Source organism: Gopherus flavomarginatus, chromosome 2, assembly GCF_025201925.1.
Source record: "Gopherus flavomarginatus isolate rGopFla2 chromosome 2, rGopFla2.mat.asm, whole genome shotgun sequence".
Lineage (NCBI taxonomy): Eukaryota > Metazoa > Chordata > Testudines > Testudinidae > Gopherus > Gopherus flavomarginatus.
In genome coordinates this window covers 75,491,907-75,516,247 of record NC_066618.1, presented here as the reverse complement: position 1 = coordinate 75,516,247, position 24,341 = coordinate 75,491,907, and positions in this window count along the sequence as shown.

Genomic DNA, 24,341 nt, shown 5'->3' with positions numbered 1-24,341 from the left:
AAATAGAGGATGAATCAGGAATCAGAATCTGGCCCAATATCTCTGCTACCATAGCAGTCCAGTTAGAAAATCACATTGGGCCAAATCCTACAATCCTTACTCCTGAATCTGAAATGGACTTAGGGTTCATGGTAAATCAACAACTGAATATGAGTTCACATGGGTCAGCTAACACAATCCTTCAATGATGTTTAAACAGGGAATATTTAGTAGGAGTAGGGAAGCGGTGGTCTTAGTATTACTGAGAGCATTACTAGAATAATGTGTCCAGTTCTGGTGTCAGAGATCTTAAAAGATTGTTGAAAAATTGGACAGAGTTCAAAAAAGAGTCACAGGAATGACTTGAGGTTAGGAAAACCTGCTTTACAATGAGTCTTAAGAAGCTCAATCAGTTTAGTTTGTCAAAAGAAGAGGTAACAAATGGTTTTTTCATGGCTCATACATGCCTATGTGGGGAGAAGGTATCTGATGTGAGAGAGCTTTTTAACTTAGCAGATACATGCAGAAAAAGATCCAGTTGAAGCTGGACAAATTCAAACTGGAAATAAGGCTCATATTTTAATAATAAGGATAACTAATTACTGGACCAATTTACCAAGGAAAGTGGTCTTTTTTCCTATCACTTAGGGCTGGTCTACACTTAAAAATTAGATTAATTTAGCAATGTGAAAAACGTGTCATGGTTAGGTTGAACTATCCCTGGGGTAGAAGACTGCTTTCTTTCATTAACTTAGCTACTGCTTCTCGGAGAGGTGGACTATGTACATCAGGGGTGGGCAAACTTTTTGGCCCAAGGGCCACATCGGGGTGGGGAAATTGTATGCAGGGCCATAAATGTAGGGTTGAGGTGCAGGAGGGAGTGCAGTGTGCAGGAAGAGGCTCAGGGCAAGGGGTTGGGGTGCAGAAGGGGAGCAAGGCGCAGGAGGAGTGCGGGGTGCAGCAGAGGGCTAAGGGCAGGGGGTTGAGGTGCAGGAGAAGGTGCAGACTGGGGGGGGGCTCAGGGCAGGGGGTTGGGGTGCTGGAGGGGTGTGGCAGGGAGCTTAAGCCAGGGGATTAGAGGGCTCAAGGCAGGGGGTTTGGTGTGGGGTCCAGCCCAGTGCTGCTTACCTTGAGAAGCTCTGGTGCACAGCGGGGCTAAGGCAGGCTCCCTGCCTACCCTGGCCCCGTGCTGCTCCCAGAAGTGGTCAGCATGTTCAGCAGTGGCTCCTGGGGGTGGGGTGGGGCAGGCAGCTCAGCAGTGCACTGCCCTTGTCTGTGGGTACCACCCCCCGAAGCTCCCATTGGCTGTGGTTCCCCGTTCCTGGCCAATGGGAGCTGCGGGGGGGGGAGGGCGGTGCCTGCAGATGAGGGCAGTGCATGGAGCCTTCTGCCCTACTCTCCCCCAGGGTCTGCAGGGACGTGGTGCCGGCCGCTTCCGGGAGCGGCGCGGGCCAGGACAGGCAGGGAGCCTGCCTTAGCCCCGCTGTGCCATGGGGCTGGCAGTCCTGTGGGCCGATTAAAAGCCCTGACAGGCCGGATCTGGCCCATGGGCCGTAGTTTGCCCTCCCTGATCTACGTCTACAGAAACCCCCCTTCTGTGGATGTAGAAAGCATCTACGCTACAGCTCCATACTGTAGTGCTTGTGGTATAAACATAGGCTTGGTACGTAAATCAAAACTGTAGGTCTTTCTAGGCATATCATGCAGGAGGTCAGACTAGATTATCAAAATGGTGCCGTCTGTCCTTAAAATCTATTTGAATCTATGCTAATAATGGAAGTTATGTCCCCAGTGGGAACAAATTCGTGAAACATCTATGCTGGGAGACTGACCATACTGAAGAAGGGGACAACGGATCTGATAGAATGCATTCACATTTTAAATGGCTACACTCTTGTCCTCATGTGTATAACTGTATTTTTCCATATTGAATTTGAATTGTAGTATTCTCTATCCAGTCTTTGAAGTTCTTGTCATTGTTATTTATAATATAGTAGTGCCAAGAGGTTCCATTGTGGCTCTATTATGCTACGTGCTATATGTATCATACATAGATTCCACTGATAGTGATGTCTATAGTTAAGGTTGCCTGACAGTTTATATGATAAGACTTTGTTTTCAGTTGTTTATAACTTTGCCGAACTTAAACCATTCCTCGTGAAATTTTCTGTGCTGGGTGCCTGCCTCAGGCTGATTTTTATTTATTTATTTATTTTTTAATTGGTAGCCAAACCAGTCCAGCTATTCTAGAATGAAGTTAGAGAATAAAAATGTTTTGTCTATGTTAAAAAAAGTTTTTCACTAAGAAGTTCCAGTGCCTCCATGTTTTGGAGCAGGAACTTGAAATTTGGCAGGGGGATCACCCTCTCAGTAGGGATGTGTTGTGCCTGTAAAAGTATTCACCCAAAATTGGTCACATTATAAGTCTCTGCAAATTGTAGTTCACACATGCTTATGAAAATTTCATTACATTATGCATGTAAATTGTGCCATGCTTCCATTTCCTTTGTCTCTTCTATTCTTAAGAACCATGAGGTATTGAAATAGACAAGATTCTTGCTCTCTTTCAGCTAAATTTAACCCCAGTTAGCAACTCCATGTTGCAGACATGTAACTGAAGGCTCTTTGAGTGCTTCAGAAAACTAGATCCCTCTCAGCTTGATCCCCATTGACTCATAAGGTCAGAGCAGCAAGGGAGAATAAGACAATATGACATATGCCTGTACTCAAAATAGAATAAAAACCTAAGTTTATGGTTTGTCCAGGTCTGCAACTGGAATAAAAATAGTGGTTAACCTGTTAATTCCTTTATCTGAAGAACAGATTAACAAGTAATTTTTATGGAGATGAATGACTAAAATTTGGGTCCATCAACTTTGACAGCATCCCTTTTTAATTCAAATCTTTGTTCTAGCCTTAGAATAGGAGATGGCTGCATACTCTGACTAGTAACATTGACAGATACAATAATTCTGAAAGGGTATCTTCCCCAGGACAAACCAAATGCTAGTGTAATCTTCATTATGTGCTGTATCTTGTACACGCAAACAGCTTTTCCACAGGCTATGTAGACATTTCAAAATGAATTCACTCTGATGGTGCACTCAAGACTAACATGAGGCCATCCTAGAGGATCGACAGGGGGCATATATTCAGATTCTGTTGAATTTTTAATTTTTAAAGAACATTGTTATGTATTTCTCTGCTAGGTAGGATAAAGCATCTTACTAGCAATACTGGAATGCCCTGAGGATCCCCAAAAGCCTTTTAAAGAATATTTTATTTACTGAGAGGAAGATTTGAGGTAAACCTTTTAGATGCCTACCAGGTTTCTAAAGTTGAGGTGAGCCCCAATTGGTAACGGCCATATTTATCTCAAACTTCTTGCAAATGGTTTACTCCATTCCAGTTTCTTGACAATGACAATGCAGCTGGCATTAAGGATTTCTCAGTAATATATATAGTACTCAGGACCAATGGTACCTAACACCCAGGGCTGAAGTTGAAACTGATAGGCACTGACTATACTGGGCAATGAATAGCCCTCCGCCTCTTCTCAGTCAGCCCCAAACCAAAACTGAGGAGCAGAATTTCTATCTTCCCTGCTGCTTTATGGTCCACATCTACATTTTTACATGTTAAATACTAGTACTGTTGAGCTGGTAAGTATTTGATTATGTGCTGATGCTGGCTAGAAGGGATGATTGCATTTTTTCTTTGAGATTTTAAATAGTTGATAGGGTGCTCAGAATGAGTGCTTTCTGTTTGTTCTAAATTGAAAAAAAGAAACAAAAAGATAACTTTGGTCTCTTGCTTCCTCAAGAAGCAAATCGTATCCCCAGTGGCCAAATCTTGGCTCCTTGTGTGGGATCTCTGTGTACTGACACTAGCTTTTTTAGCATGGAATTATTATTAAATCCTACTAAATTTCAGACAGGGAATGTGTTGATCTTGTTTTTGTCAAATAGCTTCAATAGCTGCATGATTTCTTAATCCAAACTTCTTTAAATATGCTCAGCTCCAGAGAGTGTATAGTAGTGTGTGTTGATTCGTTGTACACTCAGGGCAATTTAGGTTATTTATGAAATCTATTCTGTTTCTTAGATGGCGTATAATATAACCTCTGAATGCTTTTATATAGCATATGAATATGATGTGCACAAATTAAAGCTGTGTTACTGAGCAAATGTCTTCAGATTCTGATTATAAAATGCTTTCACCTAAATCTTTCCCATGTAACTTTGATTTTTATGGAGTACTTTGAAGTGTAGTAGTTTACCAAGCAATTGATTTTTGATACTGCTTTTTTACTTGCTCTTGTTGGGTCTAAACTTTTGGTGAACTTTGGGGAGCCAAAACACACCCAGACTGGCCGTCTCTGCATAATCCTTTTTGAACCCTTTATCGAACAAAGCACTGACCTGCAAACTACTCATGACACCCCCTTTCTCAAGTAGCCATTAGCCTTTATTTCTATGCATTTACTTGTTAAACTTGCTTTTCCTGTAAAATCTTGATTGATTATGCATGACCATTATCTTTTGTTAATCACTTTGTTTACTTCTGTGTATAAATATTGATGCTCACCCCTAATAAAGGGGCCACACTTAATCTAAAGCTTTGAGAGCTAAGGATAGTGTGAGCCCGTTGATCAACGCATTGGTGTCTGGTCTCTGACAGAATTGTGTGCCCCATACCAACTCCGCATGAACTCGGGTGCTGGAGAGGTAAGTGAGGACTTGCTTTGTTACCTAACAATTTGGGGGCTCGTCCGGGATTCCTTCTGGTGCGGTACCTCTGTCCAGTGGTCAGACCACTCATATATGAATTGGCAAGGCGCCACAGGAGATTTCTCCCAGCCAATTCAATATTGAGGGGTCGTGTACTGGACAGCAGGGTAAACGCCAGTTGGAGGGCTCCTGTCAGACACCATGGGTCAAGGGACTAGCGTGCCTCTTGAGAGTCCGTTGGGGATTGTAAATAAGTTATGGAACAAAGGGAAACTCCCAGTACAGACAGGAATGTCTAGGAAGAAGTTGTACACACTATGTGTAAGGAATTGGACTGGGTATACCGCGGTATTGGCCGACCGGGAGATGAGGTGGCCTTCGTATGGCTCTTTCGAACAGGCTGCCTTAAGAGGAGTAAAGAGCCAGATCGAAAAAGACCATCCGGGACAGTTATGTTACTGGTTTTGTTGGGACACAGCAGCAGAGCTGTGGAAATCTTTAAAAATTATGGCAGTCAGGTACTCTCCCGAGAGTGAACCCCCTCCAGGTTATTTCGATGAAGGGTGTAGACCACGGCGTGTTTTGACTCGTCAGCTGGTCCCCTCTGCACCTGCCCCTATTCCTCCGCAGGGGGACTCTCTCCTTGTAGCAGAGGGGAATCTGCAGGATACCAGATTGGAATGTCTGCAGAAGGATGAGGAGGAAATGGAGGGGCAAACCTCGGGAGGAGTGGTTACTAGGCTAATGTCCAAGCAGGTACGGCAGGGTGCATGCCCCCCCCCTGAGGATAGCCCAGAGGATGTCCCCGTCAAATCTCTTGCGAGTAATAAAAGTATAGTTAGAGAGATGCCTTTACAGGTGCACGATCAACCTTATATGGGCAATGATGGACGGTTACAACATGCTAATATTGTGAAATATAAAGGATGGCTAGAATGGGACTTGAAAGAGTGGGGACAGTTGTCAGGGTCTTTTGGGGAAAATCCCCGAAAGATCATAGAACTTCTAGAAAGATTGTTTTTAAGTTATAATCCTACTTATACGGATGTGGATCAGTTGTTAAGTAGAGTTTTGACCGGAGAGGAACGTAGTAGATTGTGGATGGCAGAAAGGACATGGGGAAATAGCAATGCAGTTAATTGTACTTGGATGGATAGCCGGGATCTGGCTGCTGGCTGGAATCCCCTAGACTGGACTCAGCCAAGGCTGACTCAGCTGCGAACAGATCAAGAGCGATTGTTAGAAAGACTCAAGGAAATGGCTCGCCGCTCGCCTAATCAGGCTAAGTTCATGCAGATTCGGCAGGAATCTGATGAGCCGCCCAGAAAGTTCTGGTCGAGGCTATTGGAGGGGGCCCGAATGTTCACTCAGATGGATCCTGAGAGAGAAGCAGACCACCCTACTCTTATTTCATTTTTTGTAAATCAGTCGGTGCCCCCTGTAAGGAATTACTTCTTAAAGTTTCGCCCTGGTTGGGGAGGTGAGTCAGTCACTTCAGTGTTGGATGTAGCTGATTTTGCCTGGGAGAAAGAAAGGGAAAGTAGTAAAAAGAAAGAGAAAAAGGAAGAATATAAGCTGATGGCTTTAGCTTTTCACGGCGGTGTTCGAGGCAAAGGCCGTGGCCGTGGCAGGGGATTCCAGGGTGCTCGGGGAAGAGGGTCCTGGCGACCCCAGCCATCAGGAAATTGTTTTCAGTGCGGACAGCCCGGTCACTTTAAACGTAAATGCCCCTGGGGACGCCCAGAGGGTCTGGTTGCATCCGCAGATGCTTACACAAGTGAGGAATACACCCCTGCACCACCAGCTCAGCCCATTCCCCAGGCCTGGATCAACTACGGGAAACAGCAGCAGCTGCAGCAAACTCAGCCTCCTCAATGACGGTACCCCGGGGGCGAAGGCAAACAATGTGATGGTCTTATTTCCTTAATGTCTTTAGCCGGCTCCTTTCTCACTTTCTCCCCTCCCAGCAAAGAGCCTCGTTTAACCCTTTCAGTCCAGGGACTGCCTGTCTCTTTCCTCATTGATACTGGGGCTACTTTCTCTCTTTTAATGATACTGGGGCTACTTTCTCTCTTTTAAATCATGCCCCCTCTCCCTGGCTATCCTCTGAGGTTAAAACTGCGACTGGGGTGGAGGGCAACCCACAGTCTCTGGAACTCACTTTGCCTTTGAATGTTGTTTATGCTGATAAATGTTTTCCTCACCGTTTTCTTTTTTCCCCAGCTTGTCCGATCCCTTTGATGGGCTGGGATTTACTCTGTAAGCTTGAGGCTACTTTAACCTGCACTCCTGAAGGGGTAGGATTATTGATGACTGTGTTAGGAGATTCGGCCCCTACTCAGGGTAATTGGAAAACACCCCCCTCTCTCTCCCCTGACCTCACTGACTTGCCTTCAACCCTCTGGGGAATTTCTGACACTGATGTTGGCCTGCTCCTTTCGGCAGAGCCCGTAAGGATTCAGGTGAAGCCTTCCTTAACCCCCCCGTCAGTCCCTCAATACCCCCTGTCGCTGGAAGCCCGGGAGGGCATCCGCCCCATTATCGAGGGATTCATTGCACAAAAGCTAGTCCGCCCTCAGCGCACTCCCTGTAACACCCCTATACTGCCTGTCAAAAAGCCTCCTAAAAAGAACGGAGACCCTGTTCGTTGGCGCTTTGTACAGGATCTACGAGTTGTTAATCAGTATGTGGTCCCTCTTCATGCAGTAGTTCCTGACCCAGCTACTATCATCAGCCAAATCCCCTGGGATGCTGAGTGGTTCACTGTTATTGACTTAAAATCAGCTTTTTTCAGCATTCCTGTGCACCCAGACTCTCAGTATCTCTTTGGTTTCACCTGGGAGGAACAAAGTTATGTCTGGCAACGACTTCCTCAAGGCTACAGAGACAGCCCCACAATTTTCAGCCAGTGCCTCCGCCACGACTTGGAAGGTTTCACCAGTCCGCAGGGATCCACATTGGTCCTATACGTAGATAACATCCTATTAGGTAATCGCGAAGAAGCTGCCCTCCGCATCGATGGTAAGGCACTTTTATTATACCTACACACCAGAGGCCACAAGGTAGACCCTAAAAAAATTCAGTGGGTCTCACAGAAGGTCCGATATCTGGGCTTCCTGTTAACCCCAGAGGGAAGACAGATGGACCCAGCCCGCATAAAGACTATTCAAAACTGCCCTCTACCGAACACCAAGAAACAACTTCGAGGTTTCTTAGGATTAATTGGCTTCTGTCGCCCCTGGTTGCCGTCCTGCGGGGAGTTAAGCAAACCGCTCCACCGACTCACTGCTAACCTTGCTCCTGACCCTTTGCAGTGGTCCCCGGACACTATTCAAGCCTTTCAGTTACTCAAGGACAGTGTGGCCTCCTCCATGTCTCTCCGCCCCCCCAATTACAGCAAACCCTTTCACCTTTTTGTCCACGAGAGGGGCGAAATTGCTAGTGGTGTCCTTACCCAGCTGAGCGGGCCCCACCATTTCCCGCTTGCTTTTTACTCTCAGCAAATCGACCCTGTCGCTCAGGGAACCCCATCCTGCACCCGGACTCTGGCAGCAGCTGCCCTGCTGATCACAAAGGCAAAGAGCCTAACCCTGGGTCATTTTACCACGGTTTGGACCTCTCATGCCTTGTCAGCCCTTCTGCGTAGGGGCACAACCCAAGTCTTTTCGGCCCATCGTCAGCAACAGCTAGAGGCCGAACTCTTAGAAGACACTAACCTAATTTTTAAAAGGTGTGGACCCCTTAATCCAGCTACCTTGCTTCCTGACCTGCCAGTCCTCCAGGATCAGCACGACTGTGTGAAAGTAGTTTACAGCATCTTACAGATAAAAGACAACCTGTTTGACGTGCCACTGGACAACCCCGATTGCATCCTCTTCTCGGACGGAAGCTCCTTCTATGTTGATGGCAAGCGTTTCACTGGTTATGCTGTCACCTCTGAATGGGACATTCAAGAGGCCGCCTCACTGCCAGGCAACTGGAAAGCCCAAGCCGCTGAACTCTATGCCCTGGCCCGAGCTTGCCAGTTGGCCGCTGGTAAGACCGTTACCATTTTTACTGATAGCAAATATGCTTTTGGAGTTGTGCATTGTCATATCCACCTCTGGAAGTTTCGAGGTTTCCAGACAGCTGCCGGTAAACCCATTCAGCACCTCCCCCTCATCCACAAGCTTTTGGACGCCCTCCAAAAACCCTCTGTCCTGGCTGTAGTTCATTGCCGGGCCCATACTAAAGATAGTAGCCCCGTTACCCGTGGAAATGCCCTGGCTGACGCCTCCGCCAAAAAGGCTGCCACCTTACCTTTAGCCATGCCCACATTGGCTATTGCAACCTCCTCCTTTACTCCACCGCACCCCGTACCAGTACCCGCTGCTGAACTACAATCGTGGGAAAGCCTCGGGGCCACTCTGGTCAAAGGGACCTGGCTTATGCCAGATGGCCGAGCCTGCCTCCCTCGCTCCACATACCCCGTGGCAGTTCGCTGGCACCATAATAAAGGGGGTCACTACGGCACGCACGCCCTCGTGGACACTATCGCTCGCTTTTGGTATGCTCCAGGCATTCAACCCTATTGCCTATCAATAGTGAAAGCATGCAGCACATGTCAGCGTAATGGACCTGCTCCGCCTCTTAACAAAATTAAGGGTGGAAAACCTCCGCCTGCTGCTCCATTTCAACATCTTCAAATTGACTTTGCAGATATGCCAAAGGCTTTTGGGAAAAAGCACCTCCTTGTTTTGGTTTGCCCTCTGACTTCCTGGGTCGAAGCTTTTCCTACTGCTAATTGTACTGCTGCCACAGTGGCGAAGATTCTCCTTAGAGAAATTGTACCCCGTTTTGGCATCCCTCTTGTGCTCGACTCAGATCGCGGACCTCACTTTACTGGTCATGTCCTTGGCCGTTTAGAACAAGGACTGGGCATTTCACACTCCTTTCATACACCCTACCACCCCCAGTCTAGCGGGAAAGTTGAGCGTATGAATAGGGAACTTAAGTTTACATTGGCTAAATACTGTCAGGAAACAGGATTAAAGTGGCCTCAGGTACTTCCCTTGGTCCTGTTTCACCTTCGTACTCACCCAACCCGCGCATTGGGATTATCCCCCTTTGAACTGCTCTATGGACACCCCCCTTTCAAAGGCGGGGCGCTACCACGTGCTGATGTTTCACTATTGGGAGGGGATCATATGACCGCGTGTCAGTTTCTCTCCCTACAGGCTCGCCTTCGTACCCTTTGGAAAGCCTCGCAGTTTTCCCAGACCGTGCCGCTGGAGGAACAAATCCACCCGTTCCAACCAGGGAACTTCGTCTGGGCCAAAAAGTTCGTTCGTGACGACACCCTCCAGCCAAGGTTTACTGGACCCCACCAGGTTCTTTTGACAACCCAGACTGCAGTGTTCCTGGAAGGACGCAAATCTTGGATCCACCACTCCCACGTCAAGCCAGCCGTAGTGGACCACAGTGACGGACCAGCAGCTCTTGTCACCACTGAGGACACTGCCTTCGACCAGTGGACCAGCTTACCTCTCTCAGACATTAGACTTAAATTGACTCGAAAAAAATAAGAGGACCCTTTATTCTGACAACTGTATGTTTTTTTTTATGCTTTTTTAGTTTATTTTCTGCTTATGAAGATAATGCTTTTATTAGATATTCCCACGAGGTTAAAACTCGTATTTTAGGAAATAGAAGTGATTGCTGGGTATGTACTCAATTTCCAGTAAATGCAGCACAGGGACTCCCCTTCACACCCATTCCCCTAACCACTGCTAATATGACTTGGATGCCACCGACTAAAATAAAAGATCCAGTCCAACCCAGTCTTACATGGGACAAAACAGGAGTGCCAATTAACAAATATCTCAGGGTAACCAATCAAACAGGATCACTGTGTTTTGTTAAAGAAAAAGGGTCAACTTTTGTGGGAACAAGTAAATGCAACATATATTTTAATGGCACCGCCTTTAGTAAAAATCTTGGCTTCAAGCCTTGCGCATCCCACTTATCCCATATGTGGATCCCTCACCCCGATCCAACCTTTTCAACTTTTTCATGGAGGGGCAGGTTTTCAGAGTCAGTTTTTAAAAAGCCCTGCTCAGATCTCGAGGGTGTCCAACTAATTGTTAAAGGATACACAATTGCCTTCTACAACTGCACAAGCAGTACTACACTGCCCTTTGAGAACAACACTACCAAATTGTGCCTCTGCAGTTCACACAACGACCCCTCTGCGTTACCAGGGGAACAGTGGTACAACGGGTGGTGGGTTACCTCCTACTTTGAGAAATGGAATACCCAAAACGCATTATATGGAACATACTGGGTGTGCGGGCCCAAGGCTTATTATTTTCTCTCCCCTGATTGGGCAGGGTCATGTTATTTGGCATGGCTAGCACCGCCTTCTCGCATCTCCCTCACTCCCCCTCATTTTCCCCACGTTCGTAACATCCGTGAAACTGACAGAGATATTAATCTCCGTGATGGTTTGTCCTGGCAGCGGTGGGCTGGTCACACTAGCTTGAAGGGTGCTATCATCCGCCTACAGGGACTATTAGAATCTTTGACAAATGAAACTGCAACCCTATTTGAAAATCAGGCCGGGGAAATGTCCCAGCTGCGCCAGTTAGCTTTGCAAAACAGAATGGCTTTAGATATAATGTTAGCAGCCCAAGGAGGAACTTGCGCCCTCATAAATGAAGAATGCTGTGTTTTTGTAAATGACACCTACTCTGACACTTTTCAACGTACCAAACACCTAAGGGAAATGGCTAAAAACTACTCCTCTGGCCAGCCACCTTATAATTGGTGGGGAGCCTTATGAAATTGGCTGCCTGGACTTGGGTGGGTTAAAAACCTCTTGGTGGGTGTTGTTGGGGCCATAGTAGTCCTTATAATACTGTGTTGCTGTATTCAGTGTGTCCCCTCCCTCATAAACTCATGTAAGTCAGTTTATTCTTTTCCCACTTCAGCTAAAAGCCTTACTCTCTTCGAATTGGCCCAGGCTGAAATTGCCAAGCGGCCCTTGAGATCTTGAAATAGGGTGTAGCTTTTTGATTAATAGTTATCTCAAAGCTACAAATGGAGGAATGTTGGGTCTAAACTTTTGGTGAACTTTGGGGAGCCAAAACACACCCAGACTGGCCGTCTCTGCATAATCCTTTCTGAACCCTTTATCGAACAAAGCACTGACCTGCAAACTACTCATGACACCCCCTTTCTCAAGTAGCCATTAGCCTTTATCTCTATGCATTTACTTGTTAAACTTGCTTTTCCTGTAAAATCTTAATTGATTATGCATGACCATTATCTTTTGTTAATCACTTTGTTTACTTCTGTGTATAAATATTGATGCTCACCCCTAATAAAGGGGCCACACTTAATCTAAAGCTTTGAGAGCTAAGGATAGTGTGAGCCCGTTGATCAACGCATTGGTGTCTGGTCTCTGACAGAATTGTGTGCCCCATACCAACTCCGCATGAACTCGGGTGCTGGAGAGGTAAGTGAGGACTTGCTTTGTTACCTAACACTCTCTCCAATGTCCTAATTATATATCTGAAGGAAAACTAGAACTAGAGTTTGGAAAGGAGGCGAGTAAGAAGGATGTGATAGTGGTATAAATAAGTTGTTAAAAATGTCAGTCTGGTGTTTCCCCTCTTCCATTATACAAAAGGCAACTCACCATTGAAAGAAATTAGAAGCAAGTCTAAAATGAATAAAAATACTTTTTATGCAACATATTAATTAGAGGAACAAATTAATTTCCACAGGATTTTTATTTGTGGCATATAACTGAAGTGACTTAAATTACACAGTCATGGGAATAAGTCCTATCCTGTTATGTTTCCAGGATAAATTTACAATGGCTAGCTAAACCTCATACTTCAGAATATAAGATAGTATATAGTGCTAAGGTTATGGTTACAGTCTCTCCTGAGTGCACCTTTTGGGGAAAGGTTTTGCTGCTACCTTTAATCTTCTCTGGATAGAACCATGTGGTCCTCCCACTTTTTGACTGCGTCTCTAGGCTGCAGCCCCCCAGTTTACCAACCATGCTAACACGACAAACCCAACCAGATTTGGCATCTGTAAACCCTTTTCTTGGAGAGATCTGTGACCAGTGAGATGATTGAAGAGGCTTAAACACAGCTTCTTCAAAACTAAGTGTTATTTATTCGCACAAAGGTACATAGCACACATAGCAACAGGTAAAAACAATAAAGGTCTGTACACATATTTCCTCTTACTTTAAACTTTAATGTTTCTTTGCCAGCTTTATTGACTCCCACTCAGACCAATTACCTCCATCTCTGAGCTGGGAGATGCAGACTGCTCTCCTGCAGAATGCTCTCTGTGTCCGTCTGAGTCTCTCTTTTTCCCATATGCCAGGGACCCACCTTTTATCCAGTTCCAATATCTTTGTTCCTTATTTCCCCCAAGACTCCACTCCCCAAGTCCCATGGTTTGCTTTTGGTCTGGGCAGAACTGGTTTATTCCTCTGCATTAGAGAAATTTTCAACGGCCCCTGGGGTTGTTCGCCAGACTTCAGCTGGAGGTGAACTTCAAAAGAATCCACTGTGTATTGTATTTACAATATAATGACTGGGCTTATCTAAGATCATTGTCTTCACTTCTTGCATATGGCCATACCCAGCTCAGGTCTGATTTAACCCTTGGAGCGTGGATAGATAGCTATACAAAATTGAGTAGCTAAACTGAGGCACATATAATAGCTATAATAGTTTTTATTATTATCTCCCTTATTCTCGATATAGGGCTAGGAAGGAAGTATTTTACTTGCTATAGTATTGTGCAATCAGGTGTCTTAGGCATTCAGCATTAGCTAATGTCAGAAATACACTGTTTGTTGACTTGTTCTGACATAGCCATTCCTATGGTTTTATATTCTTAAACTGTCTTCCCAATGCAAATGTCTTTTCCATGATTCATCTGGCATATAAAAATGTTTGCACTCAATGTATTAGTTTTGAACATCCGTCTCTATTTAAATAATGTCCTTTCCCAGTAAACAAATGAGACAAATTGCCAAATATAAATAAATATCATATAGCCTTAATTCCCTTTTTTCCCTTTTTTTCCATGGAAACCTGTCCTTCAAGAATTCATTCTAATTTAATTTTATCCAGACTTGAACTGTTCACATTAAACTTTCTGAGATCTGAACAGCTCTGCTCTCTAGAATGCTCTTCCTTTCTTATGACTGAGGTTTATGGTGCATTATTTTTGTTGTTGACAGCTTTAAAATGTCCTTGATTTTTGGATTATGCTGAAAAGCATTTAATAAATATATATTTGGTGTAACTAATACACTGTAATGAACTTGTTTTCTTAAACAAGAGAAGCCACAAACTTCTAAATCTGATAGTTCTCCTATGCGAATGAATTACATAATGTTTTTGCATAAACTGAAGCAAAGAGTTTTGTAAATGAGCAGAGACCACAGGAAGACATCTGGCTGTGTTACAGAGATAATGTGAGGTTTAGCCATCTTAGACTTTGTGTGTGAAACAGCACACACACTGATAAATCAGCCCACATTATGTATGGAACTGCTCATCTTGAGGATGCATAAAATCAGTGGGTTGATTGGGTTTATGATATGAAGAGCAGGGAAGGATGAACCTATACAGATAACATGTCTGAAATCCTTGCCAAAATTATAAGTAAACCTGAACCAAACATTTTTGAGGTTCAAAAAATATATGCCAATCTTTTCAAATTAAACTTTTAATTTCCTATAACTCTTCTTAGATCTGGTCAGGACTGGAAGTGGAAGCAAGGCTGTTCTTGTAATATGTCTTACTTGAACAGAAGCAGGAAGTACTTTCAGTCTTGCTAGACTGCCTGTTCCTATACAAGTATCAGAGGGGTAGCCGTGTTAGTCTGGATCTGTAAAAGCAGCAAAGAATCCTTTCACCCACGAAAGCTCATGCTCCAAAACGTCTGTTAGTCTATAAGGTGCCACAGGATTCTTTGCTGCTGTTCCCATACAAATTTCAGTCCAGTTTTGTAGATACAAGAGGTTTATGCAGTTTGAACAAAGTTTACAGAAACACCTTGGCTTCTGGGTGTTTAACTGAACTGAAAAGCAGAGTTTTCTGAGAAGCATCTGTCACTATTATTTCCTAATTTTGGATGACATCATAAAAATTAGAAATGTAAACACAAAGTAAATAATCTGGTCCACTCCATATCTCTGCAAGATTCTCCCTACAGTATATGTTTGAGAAGATTATAAAATATGGGGGAAATTCAGCTCTGATTTAATTCTACTCGGTTCAATTTAAACACTGAACTCAGTGACTTTACAGAAGGCATGAATTTGGTCCACTATCTTCAATCTCATCTTCGAATATGTAGAAGTTGGTTGCTGTCAAAATATTTTTAATGCATTTAATTATAGTGACACTAGTAGTCAAATATCCTTTAAACATTTGACAGAAAAAGTTAAGAATTTCTGAAATCTAGACCGCGATTAGTAAGAAGACAGGATCTGTGTAAAATTATTTAAACCTATTTAGTTCAAGTGTCTGACAAATATTTGTTAGACAAGTGCTGCCAAAGTACCAAACACCCTTCAGTTGATGGCAGAGAATTCTCCCCCTGCCCGTGCTCTCATCCTCCAAGCAATCCTTTAGCAAAAAGAGGAAAGCAAGACTAAGGTAAATAAAAAAGCCAGAAAAATGTAAAAACAAATAAACTTCCATAATGAATAAAAAATCACCAAAGGAGGGCACAAAAGGATTTTTCTTCCTTTGTAATTCACCATTAAAATAACTCCCTGAGCCATCGCTGCTTCAGATACATGCTCTCTCCATAGAAGCTGCAGGTGTGCAGTAAAAACGTAGGTTTTAGGATCCTTCAGGAACTCCAATATTTCTGGGTATTTATCTTCATTTAAAACTAAATAACAGAAAATATAGAGGTTAAACATTCTACCTAGTATTTTTTTGCCAAAAATTAACATTAGAGGAGTAATGATATTGAGAAGTTAAACAGTGTCATTGCAATAATGCATAGCTTGGTGCCATCTCTGCCAGTTTTCCAGTCTGTCTTGTAAATATCCATATTTATACACACATCAGTTAATACTGTTAATATTTTTTAATGGAAGCTGTTCATAAAGTCTTTCACTTCAAGAAAAATACAACTATCAGAAATAATTTAAAATATTCTTTAATTAAAATTGTTAGCTATTACTATTTTGGAATTATTTAACAATTGTATAAAGTATTTCTCTCCCTTAGCTGTAAAATTTCCTCCATCCCCATTTACATTTATTTGTGGCTACTGTGAGACTCAGATTCTTTTAAAAATAATTTTAAAACCAGATATGCAAGTTATCTGACCCAGGCTGTACAGCATATGGCTGAAATGAAGAACATCTCCTTTGTTCAACAGATGATTTCCCTCCCCCTCTCCCCAAGTCTTCTACTTTCCTAGTCCTCAAATAAGGCTAATTACAAAAGAAAAAAAAAAGTTGGAACTGCTGGAAAGAGATCCTTTAAAGCCATTCCTTTTGCAGAATGGAACAAAGGAAAGTACCAAGGGCATGGATAGGCCTTGAAAAAAAGAAAAGAGAAAAACCATCTAATGAGGATGTTGAGATAAGTGCTTGTGAAGAAAACTGGCAAAAAAGAGCTTTTAGTCTAAAATCCATAAATAAGTGGGCATCAGCTGGGTACTAGAACATTTTTAACAAGAGAGGCCACCAAACTGTATCCTCCTATGCAAGTGCTACAACCCTAAAAAAAATCTTTTTCTTTGCAAGATTCTTTTTTAAAATTAATATCTGAAAGAAAAAAGTAATACTTGAAAATTAAGGAGTTTTATTCATGTCTCTGAATCCTTTATAGAAGGGGACACCATCAGACCTGCTTTAGATATAATTATGAATGCTGCAGACTTTCTAAAGGTCAAAGATCTCAAGCAGTATGAAGAAATTGTATGCTAGCTCAGACAGGATTTGTCCTTTGATCCCTCTTTGGGTCTTAAAAGCTAGGGGGAAGAAGCAGCAGGTACAGCATCAGCCAGATAGGAGTTCAAGAGTCAAATCATTTGCTCCTCCTCCCACCCTTCCCCTTAATACTCCTGGGTAATTGGGTACTTTGGTCTCTGGTTGGTATCCAAAGATGTGCAGGGCAGGTGTTTGAGACTCAGTCTAATTATCTGAGAACGACAGTCAGTGAAGCATTGTCTGATTCAGCAGTCACTACTGCTCTTGTAAGAAATAAAGGAGAAAAAAACAAACCTGAAAGGGAGAGAAGATAAAAGGATAGACAGAAGAAAAACATAGGGCCTGATCCAAAGCCTACAGAAATCAATGAACATAGTCTTGTTAACTTTCATAGAATCATAGAAGATTAGGGTTGGAAGAGACCTCAGGAGGTCATCTAGTCCAATCCACTGCTCAAAGCAGGACCAACCCCAGCTAAATAATCCCAGTCAGGACTTTGTCAAGCCAGGCCTTAAAACCACTAAGGGAGGTCCACCACCTCCCTAGGTAACCCATTCCAGTGCTTCACCATCCTCCTGGTGAAATAGTTTTTCCTAATATCCAACATAGACCTCCCCCACTGCAACTTGAAACCATTGCTTCTTGTTCTGTCAAACTTTGATAAGCTTTGGATCAAGTTCCTAGTTCTTAACCGCGTGAATTTTTCTCCTACCATAGTTTGGATCCCCTACCTCACCCACTATTTGTCAAGCAATTGACATGTAGTACAGATGACTCTGTTATGGGACTTATATACAGATAACTTAGTTCACATGTCAAATATGTGATGCCTAGACTCTAGTTCAACTTCTTCTGTGACAGAGAAATTGAGTTTCATAAAGTTAACCGTATGCGGATGCTTTGAGATGAAACCTTAAAAGCCTGAGTTCAGTATGACTGGTGTAGACATTAAAGGTCAAAAGAACATTTTTTCCCGCCTTGTGCTAGATGCAGCCCACTTGTCAATCTTTAATACAGTACAGGATCTTTTCTTATATCTGTGGACCTTCCAACTTGGAATATTCTTCGACTAATGTGAATACAGACTGACATTGCTGATATAATGCCATCGTGCCCTGGAAAGATGACAAAATGCAATATATGTAGCTATGTTATGGATATGAATATTTTTTGCATACAATGCTTTTAAATTTCTAGGAGTCTGCTGGAGGAAGCTGCCATTTTGTATTCTGGTTGGATACACTCTGTTATAGAGTGTTCTCTCATTACCTTTGTTTGTTTCAGCTTGTTTCCTCTGAGTCTAAAAGAAATCATTCAGACTGAAAGTTTGTGGTGTCCTCCTTGCATATGAATCAACATTTCAGCCTACATAATTGCACCAACATATTGTTATGCTTTCATTCAACACCAGTGTCTTGTTCTGATTCTGATGTCGCCCTTCTGTGAGAAGTTTGACAGATGTATGGGGCCTTTCAGGTCAGCTTCCCAAGTCAGTTAGGGTTGCCATGTGTCTGGTTTTTGACCGGAACATATGGCTGAAAAGGGATCCAAGAAGCTCCAGTCAGCACCACTGACCGGGTCATTAAAAGTCTGGCTGTCGTGGGGCTGGCTGGCTCCTTACCTGGCTCCGCATGGCTCCCGGGAAGCGGTAACTTGTCCCTCAGCTCCTAGGCATAGGTTTGGCTGGGGGAGGGGGCTCTATGCACTGTCCCCGCCCCGAGCACCAGCTCCACAGCTCCCATTGGCCAGGAACAGTGGCCAATGGGAGCTATGGGGGCACTGCCTGTGGGTGGAGGCAGTGTGCAGAGTTGCCTAGCGCCCCTATGCCTAGGAGCCAAGGGATGTGTTGCCGCTTCCAGGGAGCCGCCCGAGGTATGTGCCATCCAGAGCCCGCAACCCAAACCCCCTCCTGCACCTCAACCCTCTGCCCCAGCCCTGAGCCCCCTTCCACACTCAAACTCCCTCATAGAGCCTACACCCCAAACCCCCTCCTGCATCCCAACCCCCTGCCCCAGCCCTCAGCCCCCTCCTACACTCCGAACTCCTCAGTCCCAGCCCCACCCCAGAGCCCGCACCCCCAGCCAGAGTCCTCACCCCCCCACACACACTCCAATCCCCTGCCCCAGCCTGGAGCCCCCTCCTGTACCCTGAAGCTCTCATTTCTGGACCCACCCTGGAGCCCATACCCCCAGCCGGATCCCTTCCCACACCTCAACCCCCTGCCCCAGGCTGATGAAAATGAGCAAGTGAGTGACGGTGGGGGACAGTGAGCCAGGGGCAGCTCTAGGTATTTTGCTGCCCCCAGCACGGCAGGCAGGTTGCCTTCAGCGGCTTGCCTGCGGGAGGTCCCCAGTCCCACGGATTCCGCGGCACGCCTGCAGGAGGTCCGCCGAAGCTATGTGGGACCAGCGGATCCTCCACAGGCATGCCGCCGACAGCAACCTGCCTGCCACCCTCTTGGCGACCAGCAGAGCGTCCCCCGTGGCTTGCCGCCCCAGGCACGCGCTTGGTGTGCAGGTGCCTGGAGCCGCCCCTGCAGTGAGCGCAGAAGGAAGGGGAATGCAATGAGTAGGGTGGGGGTGAAGCCTCAGGGAAGAGGCAGGGCAAGGGTGTTTGGTTTTATGCCATTAGAAAGTTGGCAACCCTGAAATCCCAGTGGAGGAGAAATCAGAGATGTAGAGTCTGGGTATATTCTAAATGTAACTTGCTTTATTTACACACATACACCAGTCCTGGAACAAGGTGTTCAAACAGCATGCAAGGCAATCCCTTCTTTCAGGAATCTCAGCTCAACACCAGTGTTGGACTCCCAGAGAAAAACTCTACCTCAGGAACTAATCAGAGACCAAGGCAGAGAACAAACTCTCCTGCTCCTCACACAGCGCCTCCTACATAGAATCTTGAATAACCAAAAACTAATATCAATGGCATGTCTTCCAAGTCTAAAAATATGTCCACATGCTAAGGACTTGAACTGCTGTGTGTAACTTCAGGACTTGGTACCACTTGCCTAACAATATTTTTGCTGCTTGTGCTACTCTTGCTAGAGGTGTGGTGGCTGAGTGGTTAAGCTGTTTGATTATAAATAATCAAGGTTGTGGGTTTGAGTGTTGTATGATCTCACACTAAAAATCACCTCTAGTTTACCGCACTGCACAATGGGTACCTGATCCATTGAGTTAGGGCAGTCAAAGGTGGTCAGACTTGATGTTGGGTACATTACTCCCTTGTGTACTATTGGCTATGAAACTGATGTCCTTAACTGTGTCAGCCAGATGAGCCATTAGCTTTGGGGAACTTTGATGCTATTACTGCTTCTTTTGCTATTGTAGCTGCAACTTATTGCAGGCAAACAACCAACAACCAACAATAAAATAACATCGAAGGCCTATGAGAAATATATGTTGCTTTATGTATTTACCTGACCTGCTCTCTGGAGCAGGACAAAAGAAGGTAGTGAAGGGTATTAAGAACTACATTGTCATGACCCATAGGTCTCAAACATGGAGCTTTAGGGTTTATAGGAGCAGCCATAACCAGCTCTCTATTTGGCAGCCTGCTGATGCTGGCTCACCTGGTACCCATGAAGCCCAGCCTGAGTTTGAGGCTCTGCCTCTCCAGTCTAATTGGTTGTCTCCTGACCCCCTGGTATCCTGACCTGGCCTGACTCGTGGTTCTTATCTACAGTTTGTCTCTTGCTTCTATCCTGCTAGTATGCTGACTCCTGACTGTGACTCTGACTACTAGGTCTGGCTGCCCACAACCTGGTTGTGATATACATGAGCTACATCATTTCACTAATGAAGAATCTTTGTAGCGCTACTGTATATGCCCAGAATTAGCCGTATTAAGTGAACTGTCAATATCCCTGTTCTCTTGAGGTATGTCACATGTAAGTGAATTTAATCAGTGTATCATCAGTGCTGTGTATAATAATGGTGCTTTTCCTCTCTATGTATGATATATTGGCATCATTATCTGATTAAAATAAAACAGAGGACTCAGAGAAATGGCTCTAAGGCACTCTCCACTATAACTGTTTCTAAATCAGATGGGAGATCCTTTTCCACAGAGTATTGTATGTATCCTGATTTTAGAGCTAAGCAAGGTAGGAATATCAAACTGGCAGATAATCCAGCAGGCTGTAATGGACATGAAATTTACTACTGACTGCTAATTCATATGTATGGTAATTTGAAGACCTCTTCTTCCCTTACATGACACTGCATGATCTTTCATAGATTTTTAAATCTCCCTGCCATAGTTTGACTCTATCTAGGATGCAGTTCATTTTGGCTGGAATAAGACAAGTAACAAAATGCTCAGTACATCTCTTTGAAAACGTTTCCTAAATGCAATGTACACTTAGCTTCTTTTCTATTCACCTTAAATAAAGAAGCTGGCATATCATGCATACTGCAGATGGACCAGCAAAATACACACATCTAGTGCTCAGATGTTTCAACTTGACTGCCAACTAGCCAGCAGCTTTCATTGTGTTGGAAGATTCGTCCACAGGTGTCCCACACACAGGAGAGTAGTCTCTTGGCACTAATTTTCCATAACGTCTCCATGCTTGGTCTGCAGCCATTACTCTAGTTTCCTTGGCCCTTTTATCTCATTGACTACAAGATTTTCCACCTTTATCATCGCTAAGATGACCCAATATGGTACTACAACAATGAATGGCTTGATATAGCTCCTCCAAGTAATTCAGTTGTTTGTTCTCTATGTCACAGTGTGCACTCACCGCTTGCAGCACCTCCTGCTGGTCATGTGGGGATTAGTACTGCCAGTTTACACTCTCCTTCTGGTGATGTCTTTCCCCAGCCTTTCTGACTCTGCAGCTCCGCTCACTCCCAGATCTGCAGTTTCCTCTTCATGGCTTGGCTCTCCAGCCAGGTCACTAAAATCTTCCCCTTCTAGGGACTGCTGTATGTTTGGTGTCTCCAACGCCTTTTGCCATTCTCCGGTGGCTGGTAGGGGAACCCAGGCCCACCCTCTACACTCCAGCTGAGGGACCCTATAACAAGCCGCCACAGTCCCTATGCAGTCCTACACCTTACTGTTGTTTCCATGGACTTCTTCCTATATCACTGTCTCCCAGCCTCTCTGGTTTTGCCAGCCTCCAACTCCCTCCACTCAGGGAATGACTACAGCCTACCTCCTTGCAGCCTTTCCCAGTAGCAGCCCTTAAACACTCCTCCTCCTTCCCAGGGAGTGACTTTCCTATTTCAGCAACAGCTACCGCTATCTGTCGCCAACTACCTGACCTTATACAGGCCCCGCCAGTTCCTGTACAGGTGACCCTGTTCCTCTAAGTAGGCCTTTCTTTCTAGCCTCCAATCTGCTAGGTTAATTGGCCTATCTGGCCTCCATTTATCTGTTCTACTGTGTGGCATGGACACTCAATCACACTCTACAATAATTCTTCATTCTTTAACTGTATAATCAATGAATTTGGAGGATTAAGGTCATTGGTGGTTTTCATTAATATCACTGGTTTTCTCAGGCTGGGCCATCAGCACTGACATTTTCAAAGATTCCAAGGCCAGAATGGACCTGTGATCATCTAATCTGACCTTTTGTATAACAGAAGCCATATAACTTCCCCAAAATAATTCCTGCTTGAACTACAGCATATCTTTCTTTAAAAAAGAATCCAATCTTGATTTAAAAATTGGCAGGGATGGAGAATCCACTACAGCCCTTGGTAAATTATCCCACTGGTTAATTACCCTCACTGTAAATAGATAAATTCATAGATGATAGGTCGATCAATGGCTATTAGCCAGGATGGGCAGGGATGGTGTCCCTAGCTTCTGTTTGCCAGAAGCTGGGAAGGGCAACAGGGGATGGATCACTTGATGATTACTTATCCTGTTCATTCCCTCTGAAGCAGCTGGAATTGGCCGTTGTTGGAAGACAGGATACTGGGCTAGATGGACCTTTAGTCTGACCCAGTATGGCTATTCTTATGTTATTTCTACTTGTTTCTTTTTGCTTCCCTTATCAGTTTTCTACAATTCCTAGCTTCTGATTTATAAGCATTTTATTGGTTTTCAAGTGCATTTTATTTTATTGACAATCGCTGGACACAGTTGAAATCATCTCCAGTTGCAGCAAAGGTTAGAGTAATCTCTATCATACCTATCTAACTCAGGTTCGGCTTGATATTACACAATCGGCCTTTCCTGTGAGTCAGACAGTTTTTTTGCTTAATGTAATAATACAATATTAATGAGGCATCAGTTGTAACCTAAGTTCCCTCTAAGCTGTGCAGCTGCACAGCTGCCTATTAAGCCCTGTGCTTAATAGGGTTCAGAGCTGTGGGTGGCAGAGATACTTATCCCCCAACATGAACCTGCTGCATCGGGGAAAAGTACCCCCCACCGCCAGCCCCAGGATGGATCTACCTCTCCCTCCCACCCCAGCCCAGGTGCTGCAGCAGGGAGAGAGAGCTGGGGGGGGAGTCCTCTCTCCCCACCATAGACCCCGGGCAGCCTGAACCCCGAACCGCTCATCCCCAGCCCTGCCCCAGAGCCTGCACCCCCAGCCAGAACACTCATCCCCCTTGCACCCCAACCATCTGCCCCAGCTCTGAGCCCTCATCCCCAGCCCCACCCTGGAGCTCTCACCCATGCACTCCATACCCCAATTCTCTGCCCCAGCCTTAAGCCCCCCTCCCACACTCCAAATCCCTTGGCCCCACCCCACCACATGAATTTTGTTATGTGCACCAATATGGAGATGATGTGTCAGACATAACAACATTCATTCCGCACATGCATGGGAAAAATTAGGGGGAACACTGAATTCATAACTCCTTAAAGCTGTGTTGAGCTTTACACTTAAAGCAGGAATAAAATCCCCATTTAATAATCGAGTTTAGTCTCCAAATTTGGCACAATAACTCATCAGATACTGACTGAATTTTCTTTGTAACTTAAGAAAAATATTTACCAACTCTAGCAGAGAAAACGTGTAAAAATACTCCTTTTTTGATTTGTTGCCCATTTTCCTCACATATCTTTGAGTTTCTCTAGGTAAACAATCACAGTCTGTACGAACTTCAGATTTTGCACACTTACCTAAACTCTAAGAACGTTTTGGGCATAGGACACTTTTTGAACTTTTAAAACTATAAACATCGTTATCTCCCTTATCCATCATAACCTAATCGAGTTTTGCCAAGATTAGCAAATGAAACTGCTCAGCTCTATTAGCTACTTCTGTTTTCTGTGAAGAATGCTGTTTCCATTTTTCATGATAATTTTGTATTCATAGAAGCTTAATGACCAGCTCTGTTCCCCACTCATCAGCTGCATATGTATGTGTACTGGCATATTATATTTAGCTGCATGTTGGTTATACAGGATGTGTGGTTGGTAGTGGAAAGGAGGTGGTTGAGTAGTGAAACTGATGAGAAGAGTATAGAAGGCATGTTAAATATATTAAAAGCTTATTCCTTTGCTGTTTATGTTTTATGTTGGCCAGACAGCCTTAAATCAAAGCTAGCAAAAAAAAAATTGTGCAAAGTATACTGCAACTTTTCTTTTGTTGAAATGCTATGCTCTGTGTCCTTGTCACATTTCTTGGAGTAAAGATTGGCAAATATTACAGGAGGCTGTGCTGGAATCATTTTTCAATCCCTTTTC